We start from the raw sequence: 16936 nt of genomic DNA, 5'->3' as shown, positions 1-16936 counted from the left end.
TCGATTCCGCTGGGAAAAGATGGAAAAGTATTTGAACAATTTTCTTAGAACAGAAAATAATTGACTGCCAACCTTTGGTTTCCTTTTTGAATGAACTTTATATTGATTAAGTTCTGTTTCTGTGTCGTGCGTTGCTCGATGGTCCTTGACGACAGCGACGATGCTGGTGGTGATGATGTGGGGTGGATGTTAGGGACCGTCATAGGCATTGGGCCTTAGATATTTTCTTACTTCAGCTTTCAAAGTATTGGTTTTATTTAAATTCTGATTTAATATGAAGCCGGTTTTGGTATAAGGATTTGGTAAAGAACTGTTCAGCTGGCTAAAATGGATGATTGGACGGAAAATTTGTGGAATGATTAATCGCTCAAGCAGATTCGACCAGTCAACCAAAACTGACAAACTTAGCATATCAAACTGACGGCAAAAAGTTAGAATTATTAAACTGGATGAAGACGCTTGTATTTTGAGACTCGTTTCCATTTATCCCGGCAAGACAACTAGTACAGAAGTATTTGTCAAGATTACTACAGTTTGACATAAAGTAAACTATTTTGCTCGGTTGCTCGAGTTGAGAGCTTAAAAGGATGTATAAGAGCTGATCAAAAAGTTCTGGGACTAATAAAGGGCGACAAAAAACACTTACTGTGAAAAGGAAATTCTTCTGGACACACATTTTGTTTTAATTTGTTGATAATACGTTTTAAAGCAAAATGACAGTTGATTTAGTAAATCGATTTTACAGTTCTTACGATGACAGTATTTCCTCAGTCCCCTATTCACCAAATCCAGCTACAGCACACTTTTTTTATTCCCGTTGAAAAAGGCTCTTAAAGGAAAAAGGCTTGACGATATTGAGGCAATGAAAAAAAAAAATTAGTAAGAAACTGAAGAGCATTCCACAAGAAGACTTTAAGAGACACTTTTTGTATTGGAAGCAGCGCTGGAAGTATTGTATTGCACACCCAAGGAGCACTTCAATGGTGATACAGTTCAGTAAATTTGAGCTATTAAACATAAATGCATATACGGAAAGTCCCAGAACTTTTCCATGAGCCCTCGTAAGCTACTTTGTTCTCCTTGTAAGGCAGTATGTATCTGACCAGCGTAAGCTTTGGAATGAGAAGCATTAAGACTCTGTAAAACAATTTTTCTTAAAATAGGTTAAAGTAAAGGGAGGTTTAGGTGCGTAAGTACGCTTAATTAATACATTGGTGAATTTAGATAATGTTTGGAAAGGCTGGTTAAGAAAGGTTATGCGCATTTTCCAAAAACAACCAAGATGTTAAGAACACTGTTCTCATTACTTACATAAGGTAGCGCTACAGTCTGGGGAGGACATGGGCCTCAACCAACATGCGTCTGTAGCCAGCTCGGTCCCTAGCTACATGTCTCCAGTTTCGAAGGCCAAGTAAGTTGAGGTCTTCACCCACCTGAGTCGCGGTCTTTCTCTACTGCGTCGCGTCGTCCCTTGGGATTGGATAGAAGACCTTCCGGGCTGCAGCGTTGATGTCCATCCGCTCTACATGACCTAGCCATCTAAGCCGTTGGACTTTAATTCTGCTAACTAGGTCAGTGTCGCTGTACAACCCGTATAGTTCGTCGTTATACCTTCTCCTGTATTCTCCATTTATGCGTACGGGACCAAAAATCACCCGAAGAATTTTTCTCTCGAAGCATCCTTAGACGCTCTCATGTTTCTTTGACAGGGTCCAGGCCTTAGCGCCATAAATAAGAAATGTCTTATAGATGGCGATTTTAGATGCTCTAGAGAGGACTTTACTTCTCAATTGCCTTCTAAGTCCAAAGAAGCAGCGATTTGCAAGAGTTATTCTTCGTTTGATTTCAGCGCTGGTGTCGTTGTCTGCATTAATAGCGGTGCCTAGGTAGACAAAGTCCTTAACTACCTCAAAGTTATAGCTGTCCATGTTGACGTTTTGTCCAATACGTCGTCGTTCAGTGTCCTTTTTTGATGATAGCATATATACTTGGTCTTGCCTTCATTGACCACTAAACCCATCTTCTTCGCTTCCGTCCCAATTATCTAAAACGCTCCATTGACATCACGCTTTGGTCTTCCAATTATGTCAATATCATTTGCATATCCAAGTTATTGGATGGACCTTTCGAAAATTGTGCCTCTAGTGTTGACGGTTGAGTTTTGAACAATTCTTTCCAGAACGCTATTGAAGAAGTTGCATGAGAGTGCATCGCCTTGTCTAAATCTTTTTTGACATCATAATTTTTGAATCCGTGAGATCTTTTCCTTGATAGAGCAGCGTGCATTCTCCATCGTCATCCTGCACAAACGGATAAGTTTGACAGGGATGCCAAAACTAGACATTGCTCTGTAAAGCTCTTTCCTAAAGATGCTGTCATACGCGGCTTTAAAATCGATAAAGAAATGGTGGGTATCGATTTGAAGCTCCTGGGTTTTTTCCAAGATCTGCAGTAGTGTGAATATTTGGTCGATAGTGGACTTTCCTGGTCTGAAGCCACACACCGTTTGGCACTGATAGAGTCTATAGGTTCCTGGCCTGGCCTTCTATGAAGGACTTCATTGGATATTCGGTTAGCCCAGAAAATCCGTAGGCTGTTCACGAAGTTTTGTAGCTTTTTTCTGATGGCTGAAGTAACCCTCCAGGTGCTGCACCCATAAAGAAACACAGATTCGAAATTTATGCGAAACAGTTGTACCTTTGTTCCTAAGCTAATAGAATTATTTTTCCAATTTTCGACAGCAAACCGAACGCAGTTTTTGCTTTTCCCATGCGACAGATGACGTCTTGTTCGGTTTCGTCTTTGGTGGAGACGATACTTCTAAGATATTGAAAGCTCCCCACTTTTCAAACCGGTTGAAAGGGCGGGTTCCGAGGCTTCCACGATTTCTGCGTCTCTCTCCCCACTTGTTTTCAATTGATGGAGATTCAAAATCCTATGAGAGAATAAGCAAACATCGTCCACGTCATCCAAGTGCTTTGAATACGATGTCAAAGTCCATTGGATCCCTCAGCTACCTGAAAAAGCTGCATGTAGTACATTGCTTATCACCAACAAAACCAATATTGGCGACAATATACAGCCCTGTCTGAATCAGCTACGGGTTTTAAAATACTCTAACAACCTTCGTTATACTTGGATCCATCATATATTGCTTGCATAGTACCAATTAGTTTTTATGGAATGCCTCTGCTCCGCAAAGCTAAACAGATGTACTCCCTGTTGACGCTATCAAAGGCCTACTCAAATTTGATGAATAGCAGGTGTAGTGGTTCTAGATATTCAACGGACTGCTCAATAATGATCCACAGAGTGTTAGGTGTTGATATGATCAATACAGGAGCATCAAGCGCGCAATCCAGCTTGTCCGTCATCAAGTATGGCCTCAGGTGTTCTCTGATGCGTTCCAGTATGATTTTTGCTACTATTTTGGCAACGGCAGGTAGAACGCAAATTCCTTTCCAGTTTTCGCACTTTGTAGGATCTCCTTTTTTTGGGAGCTTGATGATCATACCTTTCTTCAACTCATTGGGGAAGCTTTCTGTGGTCCAAGCTTTGTTTATGAGTGGTTGAAGCAGTTCGCTTGATGGCGTTAGCGCTGCATGTATAAGCTCTACGGGAATTCCATCAAGTTCTACCGATTTGTTGTTCTTATGTGATTTAATTTCGACAATTAACCCATCTTTACTTTGAAGTGCGGTGCGGAGCGGAATTAAGGATAAGTTAGTTTAAGTTCAAGAAATATCCAAAACAAATATCTTGGAACTTTCTGTTTTCGATTCTGGACCTCATAAGACTTAAAGAATTATTCCACAGTCTGACAGCATGAACAAACAATTTCCTGTGCGATGTCAAACACGTAACCATAGACGGGCGTTAAGATAAAACGACTTGAGAAACAATAATTAAGTCTATTAGGTATATAATTTGGAGTCTTTTTAACAACCAAATTGAAAAGTAAGATACAACACCGATTCTTGAAGAAAGCTTCCAGGCTACAGCTGAAAAGTTAACGAGCTTGAAACGAGGCATGATCAAATCTATGCAAGTTAAAAACAAATAGAGCTATGGCATTAAATGCTACCTTCAACTTCTGATCCGCATGAGACTCAAGGTCTGCAAACAGAACGCACCTATACGTAATTATAGGCAGAACAGAACGAGTGATTTTATCAACTTAAATTCAGTATGAGTGAGTGAGTGCTCTGAGTGAAGCATACATCTTTGACACAACAGTACCGACGTACATAATACATAACTGAACATCATCAGCGTCATAAGGACAAAACAGATGGCAGATTATTTGTAAACAACGAAAACAGTAAAGACCCAAGGATTGATCCTTGAGGAAAACCAAGGAATGAACGAAGAAGATACGGTTTTCATACGATAGGTCAAATATGAATGAATAAGATTTTTTAACTGTGTTAGAAAAGTTGAATTAAGTTGTCAGTTTATCACAGATTAGAATTCACGCTTTTAAATGCCTTGAAAAAGTATAGCAAGGTTATCAGGGTTATAATTTGTTGTCTAAAGCCTGTCTTATATCATCGCACACATTAAGCAAAGCCGAAACGCAACTGTATCCAGACTGAAATCCTTTTTCTTTACTTCTTTTGGGATATGGATAATTTTGGACATCTTCCAAGATCTATTACACAAACAATGGAACTAAAATTTACGGAATGCCTACTGTCAAAATTAAGCAATTATGAACATTATGGAATAATAAAATTTAAGCTTGAATCTCATAGCTATACCTACAATCTTTCGAACAGAATACGGATATATTTTACTCTCCCATAACTAAACACTCCTTTAAACATCTGAACAAAATTAAACTTGTTAAGATTCAATGGTATTATTTAGAAGGTCTTAATGTATTACCATTCTAAAAATAGTAATCTCTGTGATTGAAATAATTCTTCAATCAATTATTTACAATAATCGACAACAATGTTAGAGTTATGTAATAAGTTTCACTAATGAATATTCAATCAAAGGAAAGATTAAAGAAAAGTAGGATATTATAGCAAATAAAAAAGTCCGTGCGTAGGTGAACCTAAAATCAAGTTTGATCGATTTTAAGTTATGAAAAATCAAAAACAAAAAAGTCCTTCTTACAAAGTTTAAATGTTATTTTTTTGTTTGAATTCATGATTTACCAAAATCCAATAATGAAAAATGCCCGAAGGTTTTGTTATTCAAAGCACGTACTGAATTGAAAGAGATAGCAAAGTTATTGAAAAACCTTCTTGTTTTTAAGATTCGGTTAAGGTTTTTGGTTGTTTTGATAAAACGTATCTCTCACAAAAGAAAAGAATCTTATGGGCACAACTTTGTTGCACGTGCTTCGTTAAATAATTAAAAGCCCAAGATAAGTTATAACAACTTTTTCAGACAAAATTATAAATACTAAACTTTTGTATCAACTTAAATATACTAAATTGATTGATTTTTTAAAAAATGTATTTAAGTATTTAATACAGTGAACGACCATTTTGAGTTTATTAACTTTATTGGGTTAAAATAAAAAAAAAAGATTCAGAAGCTAAGAAGCCTACCAATCTCAATAAATTCTTCAGGTGCAGTTCCTAAAAACCTAAAGCAGTTATATTTTTTTATAACTAAATTAAAGGATTTAGAAAAGTCTGCTATAAATTAAAGCTAAAATATCAATTTTATTTGATTTTTAGCATGAACTTAAAGTTACTGTTTCAATTAAGATTCATTAATTGTATACAAACAAAAGGCAATGAAATGGCGAAGGTATCTGGTTCAATCCTCCCTAACTGATGCCTTAAATATTGTTCCTCCTACCAGTAGACCTAAATATTGAATATATAGTATCCGTGGTTAGTGCGTTGGACTGTCATGCGAGAGGTTTTGGGTTCGATCCCTGCCTGTGCCTTGAAAAAATGCTCTCTCAAATCAGCCGTTCGTATTCGGCATATAAACTGTAGGTCCCCTCCATCTCTGCAATTATTGCACACAGGAATTGTTGAGAGTTGTAAGTCACTAGGTTCTGGTTCTCTACGGACTGTTGCGCCATCTTAATTATTTGTTTAGCATCGTGCAGCATGTTGGTTTTCCACACCCAATGGGCATGGCAACAACAACAAACTGATTCCACTGGACACCGACTACTACACCCCTGCCCTAACCTCACACCCATTACAATAACTTCCTATGTGGAGTTAAAAATGGATATCTGCACTGACGTGGCGAAAAAGTAAGTATGTAGGCTGTTACGCCAAAGGTCTTGGATTCAATCCTTGCCTGTGGCACCTTAATTAAAAAAAAGTTTTCACGTTTAAGCCTCTTGCAAGGAATTGACACATCCACCAAGAGTAATTCTTGTCATAAAAAGTTCTTTTTTAAATAAGCCGTTCGGATTCAGCTTAAAAAACTGTAGGTCCCCTCTATCCCTGACAACTTTACTCGCACGCAGGAATGGTTGAGAGTTGTAAGTCTCTAGGCCCTAGTTTTCAATCTGCACTGTATGGCTGTCAATTCGGTCATAAAAATCTCTGTACTGGTCCAAAAGTGTTGGGATGGACTATCCAGCCTTGACATCAACCTCCGTCTGAATATAACCTCTCCAGGTCGTAGTTGCATTGGTGTAAAGGAACGGGCAAATAAGTTAGGCAAGGATCGGCACTTCATAGCTCATTTGCGGGAAGGGTAAATATTCCTCTTATAGCTGAAGGGCAAAATGCTCCCAATTTTTTTTTTGACAGAATTCAAGCGCAGGTGGAACAGTCTTACGGATGAAGCTATAACCAGGAAGAAATGGCCTACAATAAAAACCGTTCTATCGAACTTTTAAGCAGATCGAGATATGATATTGCCAGGGTCAAGTCATTATGTACCAGACACTGTCCGATAAGAAATTATGCAGCAAAGCTGGGTTTCCCTCACAATACTCACTGCCGTAGCTGAGGAGACCAACATGAAAGAGGAAACTGTGATTTAATTTCTCTGTAAATGTCTCACCCTGGTCAGTTATAGAATGTTAAGCTTCAGAAGGGCATTCTTTAAAGAACTTAATGAATTTTCCGAAATAAAAACCAAAGATCTGTTTTAATTTCTACGTGCAACGAAATGGCCAAAAGAGTTTATGGTACCAAAACGAGGCTTTCCACCTCTAATTACGTCACGCATCAAAGAATACTTTGGACTCCAATTTCTATCAACCCTAAACGTATGTTTGACATCTCCTTAAATACTTACTTACATACGCTACAGTCCTGTATGAACTAGGGCCTCATTCAACAAACTTCCCCATCTAGCTCGGTCCCTAGCTAGATGTCTCCAGTTTCGCGCTCCAAATTGGTTGAGGCCACTGTCCACTTGTGCCCGCTACCTGATTCGCGGTATCCTCTACAGCGCTGTCCTGTGGGTGTGGTTTTGAAGACTTTCCAGGCCGGAACATTGGTTTCCATGTGCTCTACGTGACCCAGCCATCTTAGTCGTTGGACTTTTACCCTTCTGGCTAGGTCTACGTACATCTCGTCGTTTCATCTTCTCCTCCACTCCCCTTCGATGCATACGGGGCCGAAGATCACACGAAGAACTTTCCTCTCGAACCGATCCAAGGTCCTTTCATCCGCTTTTGTCATAGTGCATGCTTCTGCACCGTATACACAGAAAAAAAAGTTGTCATATTAACAATCGTCGATAGTCAACCTGAAATTTGGCCAAATTGTCGCATTGACTACCAAAATAGTCAATATGACAACCTTTTTTTTTAAAATTGACTACTGGATAGTCAATAGAACAATTTTCGATTGTCAATTTTGTGTAGTCAATATGACAACTGTGGTAGTCAATAGAACAACTTCGGTAGTCAATACGACAATTTGGTTGTCATATTGACTACTCAAAATTGACTATCAAGAATTGTTATATTGACTACCGCAGTTGTTCTATTTACTACCGCAATTGTCATATTGACTACTGCAGTTGTCACATTGACTACCGCAGTTGTCATATTGACTACCGTGGTTGTCATATTGACTACCAAAATTGACTATCGAGAATTGTTATATTGACTACCGCAGTTGTCCTATTTACTACCGCAATTGTCATATTGACTACTGCAGTTGTCACATTGACTACCGCAGTTGTCATATTGACTACCGTGGTTGTCATATTGACTACCAAAATTGACTATCGAGAATTGTTATATTGACTACCGCAGTTGTCCTATTTACTACCGCAATTGTCATATTGACTACTGCAGTTGTCATATTGACTACCGCAGTTGTCATATTGACTACCGTGGTTGTCATATTGACTACCAAAATTGACTATCGAGAATCGTTGTATTGACTACCGGAGTTGTCTTATTGACTACCGCAGTTGTCATATTGACTACTGCAGTTGTCACATTGACTACCGCAGTTGTCATATTGACTACCGTGGTTGTCATATTGACTACCAAAATTGACTATCGAGAATTGTTATATTGACTACCGCAGTTGTCCTATTTACTACCGCAATTGTCATATTGACTACTGCAGTTGTCACATTGACTACCGCAGTTGTCATATTGACTACCGTGGTTGTCATATTGACTACCAAAATTGACTATCGAGAATCGTTGTATTGACTACCGGAGTTGTCTTATTGACTACCGCAGTTGTCATATTGACTACCGCAGTTGTCCTATTTACTACCGCAATTGTCATATTGACTACTGCAGTTGTCATATTGACTATCGCAGTTGTCATATTGACTACCGTGGTTGTCATATTGACTACCGTGGTTGTCATATTGACTACGGTGGTTGTCATATGACTACCGCAGTTGTCATATTGACTACCGCAGTTGTCATACTGACTAGCACAGTTGTCATATTGACTACCGCAATAGTCATATTGACCGCCGCATTAGTCAATACGACAATCGTAGTTTCAATTTCTTTCAACCAAAGTTGTCATATTGACTACCGCAGTTGTCATATTGACTACCAAATTGTACAAAAATTTCAGATCTCAAAATTGACAACCGAAAATTGTTCTATTGACTATCGCGGTTATCGGCTGAAAATTGACTACCAAATTGTCATATTGACTACCAAAATAGTCAATAGGATGACTTTTTTCGTTCTGTGTAGCAGGACGGGCATGATAAGGGTCTTATATAGCGATACATTGGTCAATCGAGAGAGGACTTTACCACTCAATTGCTTTCTTAGCCCAAAGAAACAGCGGTTAGCAAGAGTTATTCTGAGTTTGATCTCACGGCTGGTTTTGTTTTCTGCGATTACAGCGGAGCCTAGGTAAACGAAGTCCTTGATCTTGATTACCTCAAAGTTACGTCTGTCGATGGTGACGTTTTGACCAAGACGTCGGTGTTGTTGGTCCTTTTCTGACAACAGCATGTACTTTGTATTACCTTCATTAATCGTAAGACCTATTTTTGCTGCATATGCCTCAATACTTACAAAAGCCCCATTGACATCAGGCTAGGTTATTCCGATTATGTCAATTTCATCAGCATTTGCTAGTAATTGGACAGACTTTTGAAAGATAGATTGTTGACGTGTGAGCTCAGCACTTATTTTTCAAGCACGATGTTAAAAAAATCGCACGACAGCGCATAATTTTGCCTAAAACCTTTTTCGACATCGAAAGGTTCTGTTGAATTGTTTCCAACCTTTATGGCTCAGCTTGCACAAACGGACCAGTTTGGCAGGGATGCCAAAGTTAGACATGGCTCTATTCAGCTCGTCCCTGTATATGCTGTCATATGCGCCCTTGAAATCGAGGAAAAGATGGTGGGTGTCCATTTGGTATTCTTGGGTTTTTTCCAGGATCTTCCGTAATGGGAATATTTGATCGACTCTGGAATTTCCCGGTCTAAGACCACACTGATAAGGGCAAACAATACTGAGGTTCCATTCATCGGGCATGCTTTCTTCCGACCATATTTTACAGAAAAGCGGGTGTATGCTCTAAACCAACTTATCTCCAGCTGCTTTAAGGAACTCAGCATTCAAGCTTCCGCTGCAGCGGCTTTGTTAGACTTCAGCTAAGATATGGCAATCTTTACTTCGTCTAAGTCAGGAGGACAGGATTGTTGACTGTCGTCGTTTATGTTAAATGATCATCCTGCCTGAGTGCGGAATTCAGTCATCGTTGCCGTTATACACTCTGCAAAAGTGGTTCTTCCATATCATCAGCATTGACTGCGGTTCCACTATGATGTTTCCACTTTCGTCTTTGCCTTCTTCGGTTCTAGGTTTATGTACCTGTGAATCTCTTTAAATAGATGAATATAAATTCAAAGAACTTCCAAACGTCGAAAGAAAGATCTATCAAAAAATGGAAATGATTAATATAACTTCTCGTAGAATGATAGAAAACTACCAACAGTAAAAGTTAGATGAATTTTTCATCTTCCATGCATAAATATCTGCTGAATTGAGAAGAATTCCAACTTCAGATTCTTTTTATCTATTTTAAGATTGTTTCAACTAATTGTTCTTTTCCCACAGGCAACCGTTTAATAAAACAATTCAAGCAACATTCCCAATACTTGTTGCTCTCTTTGAACTGATAAATGTCTGTTTCTATTACAATCATCTAATTGAATTTGGAAAACTATTTTCAATTTACAAAAAGAATCAAATTAAAATAAAACTAAAGCTGAAATTCTTTGAATTATTATTTCCCCAAATATTTGTTCTTCAAATAGTTCTCAGAAATCAAAAGTATTTCTTAAAAATTCTTTAACAATGAATCAATCATCTTTCCTATTGAAAATTTTCAACAATTTATAGTTCTGCCACAGTTATAGAGTGAAGACAGGCAACGTACATTTAGGGCGTGTATACTTACACTTTGCATGAAAATCAATTCCAATTCAAAAACTTTCATCATCAACTTGTGATACTAGCAATATTCGAAAACAAAGCCCATCCCATCATCCCGAGGAAAGGAAGAAATATCATCAGGCACTGCACAGTGCACATAGGGAAGGAACAACACTTGAAAGGTCCATAAACCGTCAGCAACTATCATTCAGTTTCAGCGCCACCACCACCGTACCGCACTATCGCCACAGAGCACCATCCACCACCTTCCAATTTGAATTTCAACTCTGGAAGATTGGCACACGTAAGACCATAAGAGTATTCGAAAGTTTTGAAACAAATACCCTTGTCTTCTTATTGTTTGCCTCTTTTGTTCTTTTGTTAGTCCTGATGGTTCCTGATGTGAAGGTACTATCCAACGAACCAAGAACCAACTGCAAACTGCAACGCCATCCACCGTGAGCCGAGCCACCTACATACAGTCACACATCGGAAACAATAATATCCTTGGAGAAACAATAGAATGATTCGTTCGGTCCTGGCAATGTGCACTCCATGTATGTCAGGATGAGAAGGTTATAGGGGTGAGTGGTGGTGAACTTTCTCCAGAGGGACTTCATATTATATCCTCTTCACCTCATAACCTAGTTGCTCTGTGCGGGCTGTGATGGTGATGATGATGCTTGTTCAAATGGAAAAGTTTAATGGTTTCGAGTCGAGCCGAACCGAGTCGAGTCAGGGCACTTAGACATCTGAGAGACTTCAATGCGTGTTATTGCCGTATCAAAAGTGAATGTTATGAAAGTGTGGATTTGATTGGCAGAATACAAAATAATAGTTGAAAAGAAGTGTCAATTGTGAAGAACTTCTAGAGAAAGAAGAAAAAAGAATCAGAAGTAAACTTAAGATGACAATAAAAATGAAGGTATAAAAGGACATTGATATAGGAAAAGTTTTTCGATTGACCGATTCAATTTTATAGGAGGGTCTTAATGTCTTCAATTTTATAGCAAAGAAAAAGGAATGAATAGAATAAAAAGGATTGGTAAATGGTTATTTTGTCTGGAATTCTAGTTGAGTACCTGAATCTGAATGAATTAAAAAAGTGCAGATGTGAGGGCTTCTTGTCTGGTAAGGTATTGTCGAGCAAGAGGTCTGGGTTTAATTTTATTACCTATCCTTCCAATTCAACTTCGTCACAGACACTGTCCTTTAGGTGGACCATTGATACTCCCTGCAAATCTTCAAAACATAAGTAGTTCGAGCCATTAAGCAAACCTTTTTAGATCTTCCCCATTCATCCATAAAACATAAAGAAGAATAGTTAAAGCTCTTTATCTTGAAGGTGCACCAAATATTTTAATATTTTATTATTTAGACAGAAAGCATTTCGCATTATATAGAAAATCAAGAAATTTCGGAAAATTGGCTATGAAGTACAGATCTTTGTTCTTTAAGCGTACTACGTGAATGTGGAATACGTTACCACCTCTGTCTTTCCCTGTTGTTGAAATATCCAAGAATTTAAAATAAATTTACATCGAAACCTTTCTTCTAAAGATTCTTTTTTTCTAATTCTGAGACCGTTTATCTGGCATATTAAAGGCATACAAAAAATCCTTGAGTTAATCATTTATAAAAAGCAAATTGGCAAATCCATACTTACCATACTAATGTTATAAATATAAAGGACATAGGCTTTTTACCCCGGGAAAATGACGCATTCCCATGGGAAAATTCAGGTGGGCCGAACGCTTTTATAAAGGCAGCGACTCAGCAATATTTAATTTCAGGAACTCGGAAGCTGCAAATCGCGTGGATGAAGTTCAAACCTTTCAGTCTGGCTATTATGTCGGCAACGAAGCTGTTTGGCGTCTGTTAGGGTTTCCCTAACATGAAAGACACCCCTCCGTTACTGACCTCAGTGTGCATTTAGAAAACGTGTCTATTTTACGGAAAAAATTTACAATATTGGGTATCTTCTTCACCTAAAACGATTCTCACAGCTTTTTTTAACGCTGTACAAGAGTTTGCAAGAACGCTTCTTTACTTCGAGGTACCAGGGTATTACACCTGTAATGCAACACGGAAAGAACGGAAAACGGAAAGAAAATTGGACTGGTATCAAATCCGGAAATGCATTAGGTCTAGTATACACGGTCCATGTTAGTAACATGGAATGTTTCTGATTGAGAATGCTGTTACATCAGAAAGCATAATGATCAAAAATTTACAACATTTCGAGAGAAGTTTTTAGAAAAAGTGGGAACTAACTCTAGAAGGGGCTGCACAATGCAAATCTGCTCCCAAAGTGCGAGTGCTACTTGCTATATTAGTATCAACATGTGGACTGTCAAATAATCAACAATTGTGGAATAAATTACAAAAATAATATGGTGGTTGATATTTTACACTGAGTTCAAGAACAAAATCCGACTGATATAATTTACAATTAGGCGTTAACTTTTATAGAAAATCACGATATAAATATTACTATGAAAGATTTGCTGAATTAGGGATGACTAGACCACAGAGAATTGGGGAAGTTAGCAGTGATTTAGTTCGAGAATTAAATTATGATACTGTCGCTCTATCGGAGAAAAAAAGAGGATGTTCCACTTTTAAATTCAGATCAGTTTTTAAAACAGTTATACACAAAATATCCAGGGGAGAAGGTGGCTTAGTCTTTTTAGATGCTCCAGGAGGCTCAGGCAAAACTTAACTTTTGAATCTATTGTTAGCTCAAATTCGGAAAAACAATGGAGTTGCTTTAGCAGTAGCTTAATTAGGAAAAGCAGCTACACTGCTTAGTGGTGGAACAAAACCGGAAAATAGGAAAACCCGTTATATATAAAAGAATAGAGGTCGAAATACGAAATGATTTATTCGAAGGAGAACAGCTTCGGCAGCTTAATAGCTGGTAAACTTGTTTTTTTTTCAAAGAAAAAACACAGTTAGGTCGATCCTAATCGGCTCAAAGTGTGGGCCAACCAACATCACCAGTTCCTAGCACATCCAGTAGTAGAAAGGGAGTTGTTCACCTCGTTGATGATGTTCGTTTTGATGGAAAAAATCATTTTCCACTTTGGGTGCATAGAATTCAAAAAAATAGATGTAAGCTTTGTAAAAAGTCTGACATCCCTAGAGTCTTAATACGTTCTTTAAGCTTTTTTCGTCATTCATATTCCAAGAATTTAAATAAATTTTGTTAAACAGGTAATAATGCAGAAAGATGCAGACCAAAAAATGTTGGTTAATCTAAACTATCTCACGAACCAATAACGCTAGCGACTTGAATTGAATTTTTGACAATATGACGTTATGAAAAAATTACAAAATTTTGAAAACAATTAAACATGTGATTTTGTTTTATAAATTAAAAAACTGAGAAAAAAAATCAATTGCCACCTCGAACATTAAATTACGAACAATAAATGATGTATTTATACAAATACAAAGATGAATAAAACTAATTTGAAGTGAATGTCTTTTCTTCTACTGAGAACGTCGAACTTGTCGAGTTGTAGAAGCTGAGTAAGGTCAATGATTCTCGAGAATTTTCTCCAGATGAGTCCCGAAACTAAAGGACGTTCTTATCCCTCTATCTTTCCAGAACCATCATCCCTTCCCACATAAACAAGGAATACAAGCCAACGCTTATGTCACCAACTCCCATCCCACCTCCCACATTGTAATGCCGGTTCTATCCGGTTCTCCTTCCCACCTTAGGTAAGCTATCTCAATTGCTGTTTACCTAATTATTTCCTTACATATCAGAATGATGTTCTTAATATCAACTGTGGTGGCAGGGTTGTGAAAAATGGTCCTACCACAACTAATGAGAGTACATCCAGAAATGGAAAGGGGATATCTCAAAAAGGTTTTATAGACAAAGGCGGCAAGCGGTGAAAATCCTAAAGGCCTCTGGTGCATCATCGGGGGCTAAAAGGACACCGCAGCATACCCCTTGCGTCCAGTAAGGAATCTACGTCTAAAAGAGAACGGTTTCTTGAGGGCCCGTACCGACAGAAAAACGGCCTCGGGTGCACAACACCAGCACTCCCCTCAATCCCATCAAGAAAAAATCCAGTTTCAGTGACGTCACGAAGGTCTAAGTCGTTGCGTTGCGGTCATTGACAGGAGCGATGATGATGGCACCATATCGGCTGATCGTTGGCAGTTGGTCAAGTTCGGATGGCTTTTTAAGAATTTTGAAGGAGCTTCCAGGACCACTTCCTTCCATAAGCGATGGGGGTTGGCATCGAGGCCATGTCAAACTCATGGATTGCGGTGACCAGAGGCCTTGTGACTTATACAAGCTCGCTGTCAGCCGGTTAGGTGAAGTTTGGCCAGGTGCGAAGCTGGAGGTTGTCGCTATGGAAGACCTAGAGCCCACATTTGGATTCCAATAGACCTTTTGGTATAGAGGTTGTTCTCGAGATGATCAAAGTTCGTAACCCGTCACTTCCGACGCATAACTGAAAGAAAGCCAAGCTAGAGGAAGTGAAGGGTCTTTATAGGAGTGCCATTGTGGTACTCAATAAAGAATCCTTGGCTCCTCTAACATTAAACGAGGGCTCTTTAAACTATGGATTCGAATCCATTTAAATTCGAATTTACAAAATGACGACGTTAACGTGGATAGTGGGCCTCCAAAAACAACCTAAGGTGAACTAACGGTTGGTGGGCTGGGACGTCGTCTTCTCTCCTAACAGAGGGTGACGATGCACCCATGACCTCTCCAATCGCGACTCTACCCTCTAAAAAAGTCGTAGACAGTCCATCCTTAACGGAGACTGAGAACGACCTAAACATGATCTTTTTGAGCTAGGACGAACTCTTGGGTTCATCCTCAGACTCATAGGATCAGAACAAAACCGTGGTGGAGGTTGATGTGGCTAATTGTAGCCAAAATGCTGCAGTTAGTACAGATTTATCTCCAACACTCCATAAAGGCCTCGGCCTCACGGATTGTGGGATCCGATGTCAGGACTCCTGGGTACTACACACTGTGTGTGACAGATAAAAGTGAGCTTGGATCTTGCATACTAGTGAAATACAGCATTAATGTATTTTTACTCCATAATATCGGTGACAAAAATACCACCGTACCACAGTAGCTAACCTGGAAACAATTAAGTTTCTGACTAGTGTCGGCATATCTTGGCCATGACCACCTTGGCCCTCTCTCCCTGGAAAAATCCTGCAGAATATCGTCGTTGAAGTGAAAAGACAAAGGATCCGCCTAATTATTGGGAGCGATGTTAACGCTCATCACACGGCATGGGGAAGTACGAATATCAACGACAGAGATGAGTCTCTTTTTGATTATATTGTTGGTACTAACCTCTTAGTAAGTAATGTTGGTAATGAACCAACCTTCATCACTTCAAGTCTACAAGAAGTCCTAGACAGAACTCTTGTCTCAGTATCCACTCGTTCTCTGATCACAGATATATCCGGTTCAATATCAGTGTGGATGAAAACCCGAGTCCATTGACTTTGCGAAATTTTCGGAAAACTGACTGGGATTCGTACAGGAACTCGTTACAAAGTCTACTAAGACCTGGACTTGCGGAAATGGTTAACATTCTTCTTGGTGGTATGAAGGGTAAAATCTTTTCTATCTACCCAACTGAATTAAACCGAAGGTGGAGCAATATCCAACTGCATTATGTCTAGGAAGATATGGCCCACCTATAATAAAAACCGTACAAACGATCTTCTGTGCAGGCCAATTCAAGACATAACCAGGATTGTTGCGGTTTGGAACGGACATTGGCCGATAGGAGTTCATGCGGAGAAGTTGGGTATCTCCTACAACATCTTTTGCCGTAGTTGTAGTGACCAAAGAGAAAGTGAAACGATAATCCATTTCCTCTACGAATGTCCTGCTTTGGCAAACACTAGAATGAAATACTTTACAAAAGCATTATTTCACGAACTTGATGACCTATCTGAGAGAAAGATTAGAGACCTAATCCTTTTTCTCAATGCGACAAAATGGCTCTAACATAATCGCTATAAAGCTTCTCTATAAATCTTTCCCTTTCTATCACAGGTCAAACGAGTTTTTGGTATCAAAATGGCGCATTACAGCGCTAATTGGATCTC

This window comes from Eupeodes corollae, chromosome 1, assembly GCF_945859685.1.
Source record: "Eupeodes corollae chromosome 1, idEupCoro1.1, whole genome shotgun sequence".
Taxonomy (NCBI): domain Eukaryota; kingdom Metazoa; phylum Arthropoda; class Insecta; order Diptera; family Syrphidae; genus Eupeodes; species Eupeodes corollae.
Note: the sequence above shows the minus strand (reverse complement) of the source record.